The sequence below is a fragment of the Rissa tridactyla genome, chromosome 2, assembly GCF_028500815.1.
Source record: "Rissa tridactyla isolate bRisTri1 chromosome 2, bRisTri1.patW.cur.20221130, whole genome shotgun sequence".
Taxonomy (NCBI): Eukaryota; Metazoa; Chordata; class Aves; order Charadriiformes; family Laridae; genus Rissa; species Rissa tridactyla.
Window position 1 is genome coordinate 69,756,910 of NC_071467.1, and position 18,169 is coordinate 69,775,078.

Here is an 18,169-nt window from a genome sequence, read left to right on the forward strand (position 1 = left end):
AAAGGAAAGAGATAAAAGCTTTAGAGAGGCTTAATTACACTTTGTTATAACATATTCATGGTTGCTAGATGAACATTCTCAGAACTAATTTTAACACCTTATTAGAATATATATTTCAACCCAAATTAACCAAAGGCATTAATCTTCAACACGTATACATAAATCCAGACAGTAATTCTTTTAACTTTTTCCCTTTATTATAATTTAACACTGTTTTTAATATGAAATGCAATGAGACTCTTGGTTACACTTTTCCATTTTCAAAACAAAAATATTCCATAATTCAGAAGTAGTCTAAATATTTTACCTGTAATTTTTTATTAAAAGACCCAAACATACCTCAGAATATAACCCTGCCTTCAAACAGGGATGAAATGCACAAAATCACATCTTTAGAAGTGAACATGCTTGAGAAAGTGTGAACACTTTAAAAAAAAAGAAAAAAAAAAAGGATGAGCTTTATGGATGTTATTCTGAAAGCCTAATTAGACAACAAATACTTTCTGTAATCCCTTCTCCCACCTCCCTCCAACTGAAAGCAGCTTCTCCCTCCACTTCAGCATGAGCCTGCAGGACAGGAACACAGCAATTATTTCTCCTTCATCACTCACTTCTCACAAATATTGACACTGAACTACCAGCTCTAGATGAAATTTTTTAGAACCAAAGCACACTGTTCACACTTCAGCTGATCACACTCTCTCCACTTGAGTCTTCCTTATTTCTGCCGTCCTGAAAAGGAGAAGATTCGATAACCTTTTAATCTCACGTCATTGTCAAATATGCAAAGCAACTACATCAGTTTAAGACATTGCCACCCTACGTCAGTGACTCTAATCTGGGTCAGTGTAAAGACAGATGAGCTAAGTAAAAATTGTGGCGTTGAATTGAAGTGGAAGTCTCTGAGTACTTGCTTTGTGAGTTGTGATGTCTCAGCTGGGGGCAATAGCGAGCAGGAAGATGTGGTAACTTCTTCAAATGTGACAGCAGCTTTATAGACGCACCCAAGTTCATGGATATTGCAGCCAAGTTCTGGCAAGTTCGGCTGGAGCAACTTAAGAGGCTAAAGGAGTAACTACAGGGCAAAAAGATACAAGTAGGCACTGAGGTCAGTAACAGTTTAAGAGGTTATCCCAAGCTGAGGATGAGTTTTAATCAGCAGGGGACTATACCACATTTAACACCATGTAAGGGACAGACAGGCAGCTGGGCATGGACACATCTACCGTTGCTAAACGCCTCACAGCACGTTTACCGAGGTTTTAAGTCTCACAGTGCTATTTTGAGAAACAGATGGCAAAAAAATTATGAAACTTATTGTGATCCTGGAGTTTTTTTGATATAAAAACATATTCATAGGAGCATATATTGGCTTTGGGTTCTGCTGTTTGTGTTTTAGTGTTCTTTTCCTGCAAGGTTGAGTATTTTTTCTCCTCGCTGGTATTCTCTTCTATCTGTCAGGAGTACTTTGACAAATAAACTGTTCACCTGAAACACCAGAGAGCCAAAGATCGCTATGCAGCAATAGGAAGGTCATCCTGGGGATGCTCACTGGAAAGAAATGCATATATATCTTTGAATTTCTTGGATTGGATTTGTTAATATTTAGCGGTACTTAAAACCACAGATATTTTGATGGCACACAGAAGTCTCTCTTCTAAAGAGACTTCAGGGACTGGAAAATAGCTATATTGAAAGATGGCAACTGACATGTCTGTTTGTAATTGATTTTCATATGGTTTAGAAAGCAAGCTTGGCAAGGCTCTGTAAATGCAACAAAATGTATAGCACCTAATGGAGTAGTTCTCTCTCCCTGTGACATAAAGAAGCTCCCCTCAGTCCTGATAACAACTAATGGGAAATTGCACTCTGAAGTGCAATAAATCCATCCATTAGAAGGGTAAAGAGAGCTCAGACTTTGAAAACTAGGGATACCGCAGAATGCTCTGTCAGTCTCATGTTGGACAGGATTTGGTTTGCTTTTATGGCACCACATAAAGAAGTAATAGGTTATAAAGCTTTCAGGGCCCTAGCATAGGTGACAGAGTCTTTATACCCCCTCTGCACAACTGGATGAGAAACAGATGTCATACTTCTTTCCCTACACACTCTCCTCTGTGTCAAAGGCTGTCAGAGGAGTAGAAGAACGAGCTGTATGCCCACTGCTCTATAAAAGTAATGTGTTTTTTGAGGCCGCAGTCTGTTCACAGGTCTAAGACCACAACCAGACACAGTTCTGATTTCCAGCAGCACGTTCTAGCTCTTTGCAAGCAGTGAAATTATAGGCACAAAATTTATTCTAGCTGAAAACTGCTTATTGGGAAAGTGTGACTTCATATGCAGTTAAATTTCCTTCCAGTCTGACAGAGGTTTCAATCTTCATCTAGTAACTCTTTCACCAGAGAGCAGACTGAAGATTTTACTAATGTCAATTGTCCGGCCAGGAAAGATAAAGACACTCTAGAAGAATTGTGTTAAATAGCTGCAGGAGGTCACAAAATTTATGAACAAAAACATTTTCTGGCCATGATTCTATAAGGAAACAACTGTCTAGGACATTTTCTGTACTTTTAGAAAGGAATGCATGGAGGAAAAGAAAGGTTTCATACTGGTAAGTATGATCTCTCAGCTGTCGAAAGGTTTTTACCTGCTCCATGTAAAACTTCAGCACCTAGAATGCAATGCTTCCACAGCCCTCACTGAGCTTCTTTCCATATGCAGTACAAGGGGATGTGAACATGTTATGCAAAATGTTAAATAACTAAAAACGCCCCAGAAAATTAATGGGAATCAGAGGGAATAGAGTTCTTGATCCACATGAATGTGCAGGGTGAAAGTGTAGATAAATTTGGATTAGCAAGCAAAACTGAGCCCTGTTGTTAAATAGCACTTGATTCCATTAGACTGTGTCGGATTGTTAAAAATGCTAACATTATGTGTGACTATTCATTTTCATCACCTGCTCTTGATTAATCCAGTCCTAAATGGCATCTGTGGACCCTGCCATCTCATACTACTTAATTAAATTAGCAACACATTTGTCTCCCCCGTTTTCCTATCAAAGGGTTGTGCTCAGGAGAAATAAAACCTTTGTTCACCGCAACTCCGTATAATTTACACTCCTTTTTTCCCTTTTTCCTCCAGCTCCTGGCTCAGATGCTAAATTGTAACTGGTAATAGGGAGCTATTAGGTCTAGTGAAGCGTGTCAAAGAAGTCAGTAGAAAACCAGACCTGAAAGGAGGCCTCAGATCTCATAAAACAACAGGGTCAAGATTCTAGATTCAGGATTACATTGTACCAAGATTCATTCATTTTGTAGTAAAAAAGCCTATGACCTTTATATATATTTGGGGCAGAAAGATGGGAGAAAGGCTGAAGGAAAAGAGAAGGAGAGGGAAGGATGCTGAAACAGGTAGAAAGCTTTTGTTTAGGTTATTTTTCCAAGAAGGTAAAGAATATAATTGTCAATAATAGACACGCATATATGAGTAATGGGGCACAGTGTATTGTGTCTCCAGGGTAAGGGATTAATATAATTTATGCTGCTAGAAAACAGTACTATACAGTACTATCATACTGAACAATATATGGTCACAAAATGTATTCTGTGTGAAAACAAAGCATCCACTGTTCAATGAATCACAATCTGTACTTGTGAATTAATATGATCCTATATGTAGGATAGGATCCTCCAAACTTTGTTCCTCATCCCAAAAATGTTAAATCCTTTCACCCCCACAATTCCCTAGGATGATTTGTAGCATGTGCTACCTGTCAATCAAGCCAGGAAAACCTAAATACCAGTGGCTGGTTCTTAGGTTCTTCTTTTCTTTCCAGTCTTACAGTGATGTGGGAAGAGGTTGAGACACAGAGTACTCCTGCTCTAGGTTGTAACTGAACTGCAGAGAGCAGGCTGGCAGGAGTGTGTCACAGCCTCCCTGCCTTGCTCCTCATGTAATCATCCCTTCACTAAAATTCCCTCCCAGTGCTAAGATGGGAACCTACAGGTTTGCAGATCTCTCTTCGGCCTTCCTCGCCCTCCTGCAAGTAACCTTCTGCAGCAGAGGGTGGGGAACCTGACACCGATGAGAACCTGTCGCCTTCATCTCTCTGTGCCACAGTTCTCTATTTGGAAATTACTCCTCCAAGAAGTGTAGCGACAAATTCACTCGTATTTGTGAAGCACCCACAACATTTCTGAAAATACAGGATAGCCCATGAAGATAATGATACACTGAGAAATCTGAGACAGCAATAATAGATCAGATCCTGCAAGACTTCGTGGTTTTGCACGCTCTCTGCAAAGGAATCCTCAGCCCTGTGTTTGGTATCTGGTCTTCCCATATACACATAGGTGAGTGAGAAGCCTGACAAAGACATTTCCAGAAAGCATTTGCTTAGGGAAGCATCAGTGCCAGCCAGTTGTGAGACACTGAAGACAGACAGCTGCTTCAGCAGCTTGGGCCTCTTCCATCTGCAATTATACTGCAGAGAGATGGCACAAAGCCAGAATACCCAGTAATCCTGATTGAGGTGCTCAGTTGGGATGCAGGATCTGCATTTTCAAATTCTCTGTGTTTTTATCAATTTGGGACAGGGACGTGAACTTACATTCTATGGGTATCCCTCAGCCCTGGCTTCCTTAGTCTCTTCTTCACATCTTTGTATAAAAGAAAAAATTACTAGGCCAGAAGAACAAACAGCTTCCATAGAGCACTGTCTTAGAAACTGAGGCTCTGAAACAGACACTCATTTTTAGTCCTCAACATCACGAGTCAGTGGAGCAGGCAACTTGCTCAAAACGGTGTCAATCCTTTCTTTTCAGTGAGCACACCCGAAGGACAGCACCCCGATGCTCAAAGAGACGTTCCCCTACATAACCCGACTCTCCTGTTCCAGGCTTGGATGGGGCTCTCAGCAGCACCAAAGCCTAAACAGTTCTGCAGACGCCAGCCCATGAAAAATACCAGTTTTGAGCAGAGGGCTAAAGTGTCTCCAAAAACATGTAGAAAATGAGTGCCGAAAGTGTTAGGCACAAGTCCATAGGCACCTTGCTCATCAGAATGGGAAGGGTTCTTTTGGAGGAGAGTTTGGAAGGAAAATCTGAAAACCAGTTGTTGATAAGTTTCCTAACCACCACATACTCTATCTGCTGAAGAAAGCAAAGGCCTACTGTATTCATGTGATCTTAAACTGATCATCTAATTAACAGTATCATAATTTATATGCACACGCAGATGACTTAAATTTACCTATGCAACCTTGATCTTGGCTCTTCCTATTTTCAGAGTGCTTGATTTTTAATAATAATAATATTTTTTTAAGTATGGTGCTTGCTGTTTGCATGGTTACAAGTACTACAACAATGTCAATTAAAATGCTGAGGGAACATTCAGAGCTTTCATATGGACAGAGATGTGATGCATCTTAAAACTTGTATTTTTAAAAATATAATTGAGTTGCTCTTTTTTGCAAAAGTGAATTTGGTGGTGTTGCGAGTATATGTTTTCCATTTAAATCTTCTCACATCGAGGTGACATGCACAATCAATCTTCCTGGTGACATTGTAGCAAAGCAGAAATTATTGATGCTTAGTAGCCACAGGATCACAAACAAGGAAATGGAAAATGATAGTTAATTGATAAAGGACTTTCTTTTCCACTTTGAAAGCTTTCTAATTGCTTTACAGAAAGACAAGTAAAATTTATGAATCCATCTGAATGGATTCATAGAAATACAGGGTAAAAAATAACCAAAACATCCTCTGACTTTTCATGTGGTTCTTGTTTTTTTGCGGAAATCCCAAAAGGCCTTTCATGTATACTTTCTCTCCTCTGCCCATTAAGGATAAATTTCAATTATTTGGCTAACCTTTTTTTTTTTTTTTAAGTCGCTTCTTTTGTCAGTTTAATCCTTTATTATGCAAATTTTTGATGCAAAATAAAAGTGCCACATGTTCATCCTATTTTGAGCTCTACTAAATACTTGGTAGAGATTAAAGCTCCCACTCAGGAAATCATTTTTATTGGGACATTTTTATATTAATGTTAAAAACATGCATACGTGTTGTTTTCAATAAGGTTGAATTTAAGCACATGCTGAAAAGCTTTCTTTAAATGGGACCAAGGAAAACAAGTGGTCGGTTTTGCTGCTTCCTTGAGGATGTGCTGCGGCAAGAGTTAGTTCCATTTTTATATCTTCCACCCAAAGGGCACCTCTTCATTAAAACAACAGGAGGATTCTTTTTATAATTACTAAGTTTATCAATCCAAATCTAGCATTATATGTTGATGATAGAGTACAGACTGGAATATGAAATTTTAAGAGTTCAGGAATAACCTTAATCAGAAAGATTTCATAGGCTCATAAACCATCAGGAAGCTGTATCATGCAGATCTTATCTGTTGTATAATAAATCAAACAGTTCCCCATCAGTTTAGATCTTCCACATAAGTGCCTTTTGTGATGTTTCATTTCATATATTCTTGGATTGATTTGAAAATTAAGAGACAGTGATTGATTTTTAGCATGTATCCATCAGGCAGAGTTAAAATCTTATAAAATCAACATTAATTAAAATGTATCCTTACTTACATCCTTTCAGAAAATAGTATGCCTGGGAATTTGAACACCAGCACAGGCAAGCAATTGCAAAACCTTAATGCAAAATATTCTGGTCGTGACACAAACAGTTATAAAATGAAGGAAGGTGTAATTCAGAGGCAAAGAAAAGGTACAGAAGAGTAAGAGCTAATAACTGTTTTCTTGACAAATCATGATTTGTTAGAAAAAATAGCACAGTTATTGTGCGCTATTGTCAACTGCACTATTTATTTTTTTATTTTTATTTTGTTATGGAGAAAGAATTATTATTTTAGTGAAAGTCTATTTTAGGGAGCAAAACCTAGTAGCTTAATAAAAAGGTATATTTAGTAGATGTGCATAACTAAGCAGGTGATGGGACGCATATATATGGGTAAGTTTGGAAATAATTTTTTTGTGTTGAAGGTTATTTAAAGAAAATTCTTTAATGCAAAGGGTATTTGACAGCCCTTTGTCTGCTGGAAAATACAGAGAACTGTCACGTTTAGCTTTAACAATCTATTTCTGGGTAATACAACTTTACCAGCAAAGATAACTCAACAAATGCTATTAAATGCAGTTCCTGTGCCATATTCTCAGATGGTATAAATCGTTGTTCTACTACTTTGATAAACAGTACCTCACTGAACAGCTAGGACTAGTGGTATGTGCAAAATGCAGCTTTATTGGTCATTACTGTTTTTGTGAGCCTGTGTTTCCCTTACATAAATAAGAAAACTATTAGCTACTTCTTGGCAAGAGGTTTGTGAAGAGCGGGGATGTAGGTGTGTGCAACGCTAGCCCTGAGTGTCTGAGAAGATACAGTGCATGAAGCAGCACTGATGTTGCAGACATAGCTACTTTGGCCTCCCCAGGAAGTCAACAACTGCATAAAACTGATGACACATAGACATACCTCTCTTTCAGTCTGATTATACTAGAATTTTTGTTAAAGTCACTCAATAAAACAAATTTGTATTACCTATCCTATTGATCTTAAAACATTGCATGCTGTGATGTGATATGATATTGTATGTATCTATGTATTGTCCAGCATTGGAATTTCCCAGTTGTGAATGTATTCCGTGTTTTCAATAAAATGTAGTTTTATCACCTATTCTTTTACAACTTGTAAACTCTACTCTTCAATATTTTCTTAGGGTACAGTTTGTTGATTGCTGCTTTGGTTTGTGACACATTTTAATTGCTATTATGCAGTATTCAAGCGTTCACAGCTAGTTTCAAATAGGCCTAAGGAAAGGCTTAGAAAACGGCTTCTTCCTTAACAGCCTTCACAGGCTGAGTCCCACAGCTATCACTGGGTTTTCAGCTCTTTGGCATTCTCTGAAGATCACTTGTGAGATGCTACGTATTTTCCATACCTTAAGTGAGCTTGGTGAGCTAATGGATGTGAACTCAACCACACACTCAAAGGCCATAATAACCAAGCTGCAGTAGCAGTAGTCTCCCAAGTCTCCTGATCATCCAAAACAGAGCCTGGTCTCCTCAACATCCACACCAGAGATCTGCCCAGCGCATTCACCCTTTCCAACTGTCCACACAAGTATGTTCTCATATGCTGTGGGTTAAGGAGAAAAGGGAGGAAAGAATGGGAAGAGAGACAGAGAAGTGGATTGCCCCCAGCTTTCATCTCAAAATAGAGACAGGACACAGATTTGGAGTGCACCTTGGTTTTGCAGGTAAGACACAGTCCAGTCAGTATGCAACAGTGTCCTTGAAGACCTGACCCTGAACAAAGAATCATTCAATAATTTAGGTTGGCCAGGACCTCTGGAGTCCTCTTGTCCAACCTCCTGCCCCAGGCACAAGCAGACGACAAACTGAGCTGCAGGAAGAATGAAATACACAAAGGCATTGGATCCCACAGCTCTTGTCACTATTTCTGGGTATCAAGCATTAGTTTCTTCTACCTTTAGATCATGGGGAAAATTATCCTCCCAGGTGTAGGGAACATCTGTTCACAGCCATGGCAATACTTGCTTTTCATAATTTTTGGTCAGGAATGATCTCATTTTCTCTTAGGACAGAGAGAGAAAGGACATTTCATTTTGCTCTAAACTAGGCAGTTCACTGCATTATCAGAGAAAAGGAAAGAGGATGCACCAGATTGGTGCTGATGCCATTCCTGATTTCATGTTTCTGGAGGGACAACTCAATACATAGGGCTTTGATCTTGAAGGTCATTGGTGATGATAGCTTAACGAACTTCTGAAGTAACCATTTTGTAAACAGGCTGAATCATTTAAATGCATAAATTATACTTTCAGAAACAGGATTCATATCCTGTAATGCTATCCAAGATCACACATAGACTATGTTATCTTGAATTGGTTTTGATTTTATTACTTCCGATAAGTGAGACAAAATTTTCTGGAAATTTGTTCTGTTTCTGTTCATGAAATTGTCTTTGGTTTGCAATAGAACATGAAAATGCTCAAATTACATGAATCTGAAAAAAAACCCCCAACATTTCAAGATTTCATACATAAGATTTGTGAGTGAGCTTTTGTTTGGGGTCCTTTTGTGCTAGGCACAGAGCATAAAGAGTAGCAGAGAGTCATTGTTATGAGAAGTTTATCCTCTAAATAGGCAAGAAAGTAGAAGCAGCAGAAAGTAGCATGTATATTCTACTATATCTTTGGGGGACGGAGGGATGTCAAAGAAAGAATTGGGAGGTTACCTGGGGATACATGAAAAGAACAAAGGCGGAAAAAGGAATATTGAATTTGAGGGAGTTAAAACAGGGGAGAAGAAGGGCAAAAGAACCAGGTAAGAATAAACATTGGATGCAAAGGCTATGAAGGAAGAAGAAAGTCAGAGAGAGTAGAGAGCCAAAAAAATGGTGATATTGCAAACAGTCTCTGGATATAGAAAGGCTCAGGCTTTGTCTGTGTCTGCAGCCGCTCCCACTGACTAGTGTTTCTGACCCTGTTTTTCACCTGAAGGCCAAATGGTGAGGGGTAGAGAACAGAGGGGGAAAATACTAGTCTCAGTGTGTTAGCTGTAATCTAATGCCATGGTGACGAAATCCTGGAACCAAGAAGAAAAGCAAAAGCACTTAGGATCCAAAATCAGATGAAGAGCAATCAAACCCCCACAGTCACTACTTGGATAGAGCTAAATTTTCAGAAGTAGCTGTAAGAAGTCATGTGTAGTTCTTTTCTGTTCTCTGTGTAAAAATCCACTGTTAATCCTCAGACTATATTTGCATATATGAGTTAGGAAGATCATAGTCTACATACATCTTGAATGAAAATGCAGTTTGTATATAGGTTACATAGCTTTCTGAATATGCTCCAATTTGGATAAGACAAATTGCACAAGCACAGTTTTAGATACTGCTTAGAGGCACCCTTGAAAGGCACCCTTGATTCAAAAGCTATTAGCTACTCATCTTAAATCTCACAAGTCATGCAGGATTAGTCCTAGTATTATTAATGCAGAGAACAAAGTGATTGGAGATTCAAAAGCCATTTTAGATGAATTTAGTAAATTTTATAGCAATCTCTTCACATCAAAGGGTTAAGAGGATAATGGTTATGAATATACTCCTTGATGTTTAAAGGATCCTTCAATTCCACCTGAGGACAGTATAGGTCTGGAATAATCTATTACCCATAATCAGATGGAACATGCAATTTATTTTGGGTGAAATTCTCCTCATCTGCATAATTGGTCTTTATATACAGGAACTTTAGGGGAGGGAAATTCATCTTGCCAACTTGGGGTCAGGATGCATCATATGGCCCTTTGCAAAAATTCCAATTCACTTGCTAAATTCAACAAACATGACTAATGCTGAGAGAGAGGAAGGGAAGGGAAGGGAAGGGAAGGGAAGGGAAGGGAAGGGAAGGGAAGGGAAGGGAAGGGAAGGGAAGGGAAGGGAAGGGAAGGGAAGGGAAGGGAAGGGAAGGGAAGGGAAGGGAAGGGAAGGGAAGGGAAGGGAAAAGAAGAGGAAGAGGAAGAGGAAGAGGAAGAGGAGAGGAGAAGGGAAGGAAATGGATATGGTAAGGAAAAAGGAAGAGGAAGGGATAAGGGAAGGGAATGGATATGGGAAGGGGAAGAGAATGTGGGAAGGGATAGGGTAAGGGATAAGGGAAGGGAAAGGCAGACAAGGGAAGGGAAAGGAAGGAGAGAGGAGGGGAGAGGGTTTCCATCATGATCCATATGCACCCATCCACATTTAAGATTTATCACACAATTTCAGTGTGTCTGCCCCTCAATATTATCTGTAGAGAGAGTGCATATGCTAAAAAAAATTGGTACATGTCCTTTATTCCATCTCTTCTTGCCGGAATGCTTAGAAACCTCTAGATGCTTTTCTTTTAAATCACTGAAACTTTAAAATATATTTTTATGTATTTATGTAGCATGTGTGTTTGCATGTACCTTTGTTTCCAAGTTTTTAAACCAATCCTGGACTCACATTTTTTGTACTTCATCTTTCAGGCATTTAAATATCAGATATTTTTATTGAAGAATTGAATATTGTGATACAGCTGCATAACTGCAGTATAATTATGCTGTAAGTTCACAGTGTAGCCCAAGTTCTGGACTGATCATCAAGAGAGATATATATATTAATTCAACTCATGAATATAACTGGAAAATATCTCCCTTTCTCTGTCTTTTTTAATCTTGGATAATCACATTACAATTGTAACTGTTTTATTGGTTTTGACACAAGAATTTGCCACAAAATCCTAGGATCCTAGAAGTTTAGGTACCAGGCTGAGTTTGTTTTAGTGCACACTTCTCGGTTTCCTTCCACTACGTTGTTATGCTTTTTGCAGCTTGTGTACTTACCTATGCTTCCTTGTGTAGCAAACGTATACTTCATTTCCAAGCAAACTTCTATGTCTATATAAAACTATGTTGACAGTAGCCAATCTACGTGTTTCTTCAGTAGGAAAAAATGTAATTTGTTTTCTTTCTTCCCTTTTACGTTAGCACTTTGGAGAGTAACATTATGTTTTTATATCTCGCACACTTATGCGTGTGCCACTACATATGAAATTGAGTAATTCTAGCATGAAAGTCTAAAAATTATGCAGCTCCACATAGCTTCCTCAGGACTGAACAGTGAATGATGACTTCTGGGAACCTTATCTGAAAATAATTATCGAGCCTTATCTGAAAATAAGTTTATAAATAACGAAATAAAAGATCCCAAAGGCATCTATATCCTGGCTTTCAAGGATAAAGGATATGCCCATAATAAAGAGAGAGAAGTGACAATGCCGGAACTCTACATTTTTGTTCTCCAGCCAGCACAGCAAGTAAGCACATGTGGCCATGTGGATTGTGTTTAGGACTCCAAAGAAGCCTCTTTTTGAACCACTTTTGTGGTAAATATATGTGATTAATTTCCAAATCAGGTATTTTAATTGCAAGGGAAGGAACAGGATGCTGAATGTTACTATCTAAATGAACATGCACACTACAGGTTTTTGAGGAATTCCTGATGTGTTTCATCTGTGATGGCTTAAGCCAATCTCAGCGATGCCGTGGTTCTGACATGGTCAAGCATGAAAAAGCACATCTGCTTCACTCATTTTTTTTTAACTTTATTGTGGTTTCTTTGTTTTTTGTTTTGTTTGCTACAACGTACTGATGTTAATTTTCTTATGTGGCTTTCCATACTTTTTTCCAATACATATGTTTATTAAATTAATAGTATTTGTCCTTGAATTTATTGTAAAAAGACATATGCACATGGAAAATATCAATTTGTACTTTCCACTACCCAAATCTTTCCATTTTTAGACCATTTGAAATGTTACTTATAGTCCTGAAAGTGTATTTTAAAAAGTCACACGTCCCAAGACGAAGGCTAAAAGCTGCATACACTTTGTATTAGTTTTTTAAAGCCAGTTTTTTCCATTGGAATTGGGATGATGAGGAAACAATGTCATTAGCTCACTTATACAAAACATTGCTAGAAGTGGACCTCCCTTCTTAGTTGGTGTTCTGCCACTTCTCCAAACATTCATTGCATCTGGCTAGAGGACAAGAAATGGATTCCTCTGAAGTGTAAGAATACTTCACATCTAGTTAAAAAAAAAAAAAAAAAAATCCCATCTGCTTGAAGCTTCCGCTATAGTCCGGTTCTCAACAAATTACCTCATTATGTTTGTGTTGAACATAAGTAAAACTATATGACTACTTACACAGCTGGTGGGAATTAGTGACCACGCTATACAGCAAAAATGAGACTTGCAATGTAACAACGTTGTAACTACGGTACAGCTGAGCTCTAGTTAATGAATCTAGAGTCTCTGACTGGGAAAGGGACAGGAGGACTCAGAATAAGGTCAATTTATTAAAAATCCATAGAAGTCACTGTCACTACCTGCTCACCAGTCCATTTCCCGTTCTATTTAAAAGGGGAATTATTTTTCAGCCTTATGGGATGTCTTCCTGGGCTTTCCTGGTGCCTTGGGCTGTGGTGATTAGAGAAATAATCATCTTGTAAAGTGTTGGAGATAAGGAAGATATTTAAATAATGTTTTCCTTCTTTGTTTACCTCTGCAGAAGGCTGAGGGACCAAACAGCTGAGGGAAACATTTTGCAAGCTTTTCAAATTTACAGAGTAAATTCAACAGTGTTGCTGTGAATGTTATCGCTGAGTTTTGTATTCATGCTTGATTCTTTATCAAATTAGCTCTTCTGTGAGTAAATATATCTTTCTCAGTTGCACTCCTACAAAATCAGCCTATGTCCTGAAAGTAACAAAACTGATGGAGTATGTTCCAGATATGCAAACCAATTAGCCTACATGTCTACAACATAATCTCAGGAAAATAAGTGGTCTCCAGTTTAAAAGAATCAGATATTGAATCCAGGCTATATCATTTTCTTTGCAACATTTTGGATCGTGTATCCCAACTATATAATCTCCCATTATTTTGTGCAAATTTGCATCATCCATCATGTATGCTGCAGTGGAAATTTGTAGCGCAGCTGAAAGCATATTTGAAGACAAAACAATGCAATGAAAGGAATACCAGCATTCTTACCCACACTATTTCTAATTTTTTCTTTGCAGTCTTTTCACATGTGGTTTATGTAGTAACTGAATTAAGATCTGGAGAAAAAAAAACAACACCGAAATAAGTAATTTAATAGTAATATATTCATCGTATTTTTTTCAAATTAATGAGTACATAATCCATACATAATACGTGCATTATGACAATACCATCAAAGTTAGAATAGTTATGTGTAGAACATTATATATAGAGAAAATTATACATAGTTTATCCATACAGAATGAAACATATTTTATCAATAGGTAGGTATATCAAAGGGTATTATTTACGTGTATTTTGAGGGTTTGACAGAAAAGAAAACAATAAAATCCAAAATTTAATCCATTATGGCTTTTGTTTTTACAGATCCCTGACGTTTTATACACATGTCCACAGAGCTTTTTTGGCAACAACACAAGCTTGGATTTTCCTTCCAAACTGCATAGTGCTTTTAACTGGAAATGTTCTGTAACAGAAGAACACAGCCTCTCTATTCAAATTAAACATTTTAATTGGGTTTTTTTGCTAGTATAAATAACTTCTGTTACTTTTTTAATATTATGCTATCATTTGATATTTGTCCAATTTCAGTGTTGCTTTTACAATTACAATATCATATGACAACCATATGAAGCCAGCTTTTTTCTTTTTTTTTAAATTAAACAGTCATCATGGCACGCACAGGATACTACCTCTACAGATAAAATAAATAATTTCATGCACAGTACTTTCATGACATGGGTCTTCTAACTTCATTGACTTTAAGACCCAAGGGAAGCCCAGGCACAATTGTCAATAGACCTCCTTGAAATAAAAACATCATTTTTCCTTCTGCCCATTGCAAGGAAGACTGAAACTGCCACTGATAATTAATCCACTGAGAGAAATCAATATTGCAACTGGTTGGAGATGAAACAACCCATAGCAAAATAAACTTTTGCCATGACAGTGTAACAGTTCTTCTCAGCATATTCTGTCTGTGGGCAGATGTGGAATCTTAATAAATGGTTGCAAAAAGTAGAAGCCAGTTGTATCAAACGGTTGGATTTTGAGCCATAAAATACAGTTATTGTTCTTGTATGTGCTGACTTGCTTTTCAAGACATAGTAGTGGCCCTGTATTTATCAAGGCTGAAAATGCTGTGAAAGAAAAAGAAAGGAGACAAGACAGCTCGCAAACAGCCAATAGGGGGAATTGGTTATATGAAAAACATCAGTGTTGTACTGCATTCGGCTTATACAATTTCTGGAACTAGACTGCAACACGGGAAGTTAGATTTTGGCATGAAACTCAATAATTTGCATGAATAATTTGAATGAACAGGTTAACATTTACACATTTATACTTATTTTAACTCCCTGGTGAAGGATGAAATATTTACAGTGGAAAAGAGTTTAGGGGTGGGTTAGAATTTAAAAGAACGGAAGAGTGCCTTTTTTTTATACAGACCCTTGACTGTATTCAAATCACTTAGATAAAGTTGATGAAAACAATAACAAACTCTATGGCCCAACACATGGAAATCAAACCTATAGCTGCTTTGGGAGTGGCATTCGGCAGGAAATACCATGACAGTCAATGACAGAGTTCATTGATGCATGACTGTCTTCCAGCAGCCCTCCTCCAGATAGATGAGAAGTTCACTTTGCAAGGTTCTGCTAGCCTCATCCTAAGCCTTCCTTGGCTGCCTTGCAGAAGGAGCTGCATGGGTGGCCCAAGGCAGCCACACGCTCTGGAAACCCAGCTCCGTATCTCCTTTCAGCAGCAGAGAGAGCCCTGTCTCCACACTGCAGCAAGCTCCAAGAAAATGAGAATGGGGTCAAAAATGACTGGCCAAAATAAGGCAGGAGTGCTACAGAAAGTGGACTTATTTTTTTTTCCCCAAGAAGGAGCGGGTAACATGGCTTCACTTTCCAATGAGTGCTGTACTATCAGCAGTTCCCAGCCAACATTAGAGATCAGAAACTACTTCCGTAAGCCATTTGAAGGTCAAGAGTTATCCCTTTGTTTTGTGAGTCTTGCCATAGGGTGCTCCATTCTCTTCTCAGCTCAGGAAGAGTTTTTTCTCCGGTCAGTATCAAGTCAGAAGAGTCCTGATAACAGACTATGCAACAGGCTGGAAGACAAAGCATCACTAATGAAGGCTGGTCTGCTGTGGTTGTCATTGAAGTTTTAGTTTCACATCAACATCCCATTCTGACATGGGCTAGAACTAACTTTTTTATCTTCCCCATGTTTCCAGTTGCAAGATCTCTGGGGAGAATACAGCTGAGCTTTTCAGGCATGGACGAGTGAAATAACTGTTTTGCATATAGAAGTTACTACTGCCACAAACTAAGCGCCCATCAAGTCCTGAAACTTGTTGCTATGGAAGTTTCTTCTCTTCTGGCAGATATGATCCTCTCATGGAGCAATTAGTCAATGACTGACAGAACAATTGTTTTCAAGCTCCACACTAACATATACCTCTACACACACAGATGTGTGTTCTAATTTTATTTTAAGACCTAGCTCAATGCACTGGAACAGGACATCTGTATTGGGATCTTACACAAAACTTTGCTACCGATTGCGAATGAGAATTGCATGAGTTGGCTACTGTTTTTTTACAAATAAACTTTGAAACTGGATGGTTGTATGAAAATAAGATAATTTCAAGAGTAAAAAGAACCTGAACATATAAATAAGTACAATTCAAAACATTAATGACTTATTAAAAAGCTATCTGCTTGGCACACAGATTTGAGTGTGCCACAGGATTCAAATTTTAGCAGGATATTATTATCAGAAACCTCCTCAAGAGTTTTCCCACATAAGAACAAAAAAAAATATTTATGCCTAAACCAGGCTACAAAACAAAAACAACATTGAATGGATCTCTAATAATTTTTATTCTCTCCATCAGAACCTATCTCCACTTATAACAGAATAGGCATCCCAAAAAGGACCAATGAGACACAGGAGTTTCCGGTGCACAAGATCTCTGCACTGAATGATCTTTCACATCACGTTCTCCCCTTACAATCTTAAAATAATAATAGTAACAGTAAGACTAATTCAAATTTTTTTAAAAGCTGACATTAAAACTAATGGCTATGCTGTTAGCCTCAAAGCAGTTGCTGTCAGAAGAAACAGTTCAATTACGACAGAGGAGATACTTGGAGCATCTGAGAATGTGTGTGCGCACATGTGTGTGTGTGTATATATGTATATGTATATTTGTGTATATAACCCTGTGCTTTTGCATCTGATGGTCTCCAGATATTTAAAACTTGTTTTCACGGCCACTCTGTGAGTCAGCTATTGTTCTATACATTTTTTACCAGAACAAACCGAAATACACCAAAGCAGGGAAGTCACCTTCAAGGAGACAACAGGGTGCAGAGCTGTGAGTCTTGTGATTCCCACACCCCTTCTATTAAAAGCAACATTTCAGTAATGGCAAGACAGACAGGAAAGTTCCTCTAGAGAGGATTTTGTAGTGTTGTGTTTTTCAACCTCTCCAGTCCTCTTGTGAGAAACTGCAATTTGGGGTTAGGTTTTATAGAAGCCCACAGCCACAGCATTCATGGAAACAGACTAATGATGTTTGCTATCCATAGATAGCCTGAGTCTGGGGATAATTCATTACTTTAGTTGCAACTCCTCTGCTTGGGGATGGCTAGTGGAAGAGATATTACCAACCTCACAGCAAACGCCTCTGTTTGTTATAACTGAGTTTCAGAAAATAGGCTTGTGATTTCCCCCCCCCGTCAGATAAAAGGGATTTTTCCCTGGAGGGGACACCAGATTGAAACCATTTTGGAATCTCCCTCCGGGGAAGAGCGTGTGCTGCTTTCCAACCACAAGTTACCTTTCTGCTATTGATCCTGCTGCCGCACGCTACTCAATTGCTCTAGCCTCCCCCTTTATTTACTGCTTGTCAGCTTTCCTGATTCCAGGTATCATTTCCTTGATAAATATTCATTATGGCCCACGATTTTTGTTCTCCATCTTACAAGCACGGCATGAAAAGACTTTTGTCTTGGGCTGCAGACACTGCAGTGGCTTTCAAATTCACTAGTCCCTTTAAGGGAGATCACTTGTCTGCATGGCTGGCCCTAAGGATGGGCAAACTAAGTGCTTGCCTGAGGAGCCAAATTTTGGAGGAAAGGGATAGCTCACACAAGCTACTGGGCACTGAGCACTTACAGTCAGTGTTTCTGTCTGTTTAAATTAATCACCATTGGGCATCCAGGAGGAGCCAAGGCTGACAGCTTTTGAGACTTGATTACAACATTTTGAGCTCTTCTCCCTCAAGGAAATAGGAAGCCTGATTTGGCCCTGAAGCGCAGCAGATATGGCCACAAGCCCCTGAAGGCAGTACACACTGACAGGCAGGTAGTCACAAGCAGCCCAGGTGAAAGTCGTAGAGAGACAGGTATGGGACAAGTATGAAAGGGAGAGGAACCAAGCCTCTAACCCACAGGGCAGGCCCCGTTTGTCCGATACGGAGGCACAGAAAAAGGTAGGATCAAGCTCAGTGCCGATGCTG

The 18,169-nt window shown here is 38.6% G+C and overlaps 1 long non-coding RNA gene across 1 annotated transcript in view; it reads right to left on the bottom strand.

The window, feature by feature from the left end:
* Window positions 1-601: 601 nt before the first annotated feature.
* The window catches only part of LOC128906171 (uncharacterized), a 32,872-nt gene continuing 15,304 nt past the window's right edge, over window positions 602-18,169 (bottom strand). Inside the window, exons 2-3 of the long non-coding RNA XR_008465083.1 lie at window positions 13,624-13,691; window positions 602-732 (exon numbers count right to left, since the gene is read on the bottom strand). This is a non-coding gene — a long non-coding RNA (uncharacterized LOC128906171). The remainder of the gene's footprint in view (window positions 733-13,623; window positions 13,692-18,169) is intronic.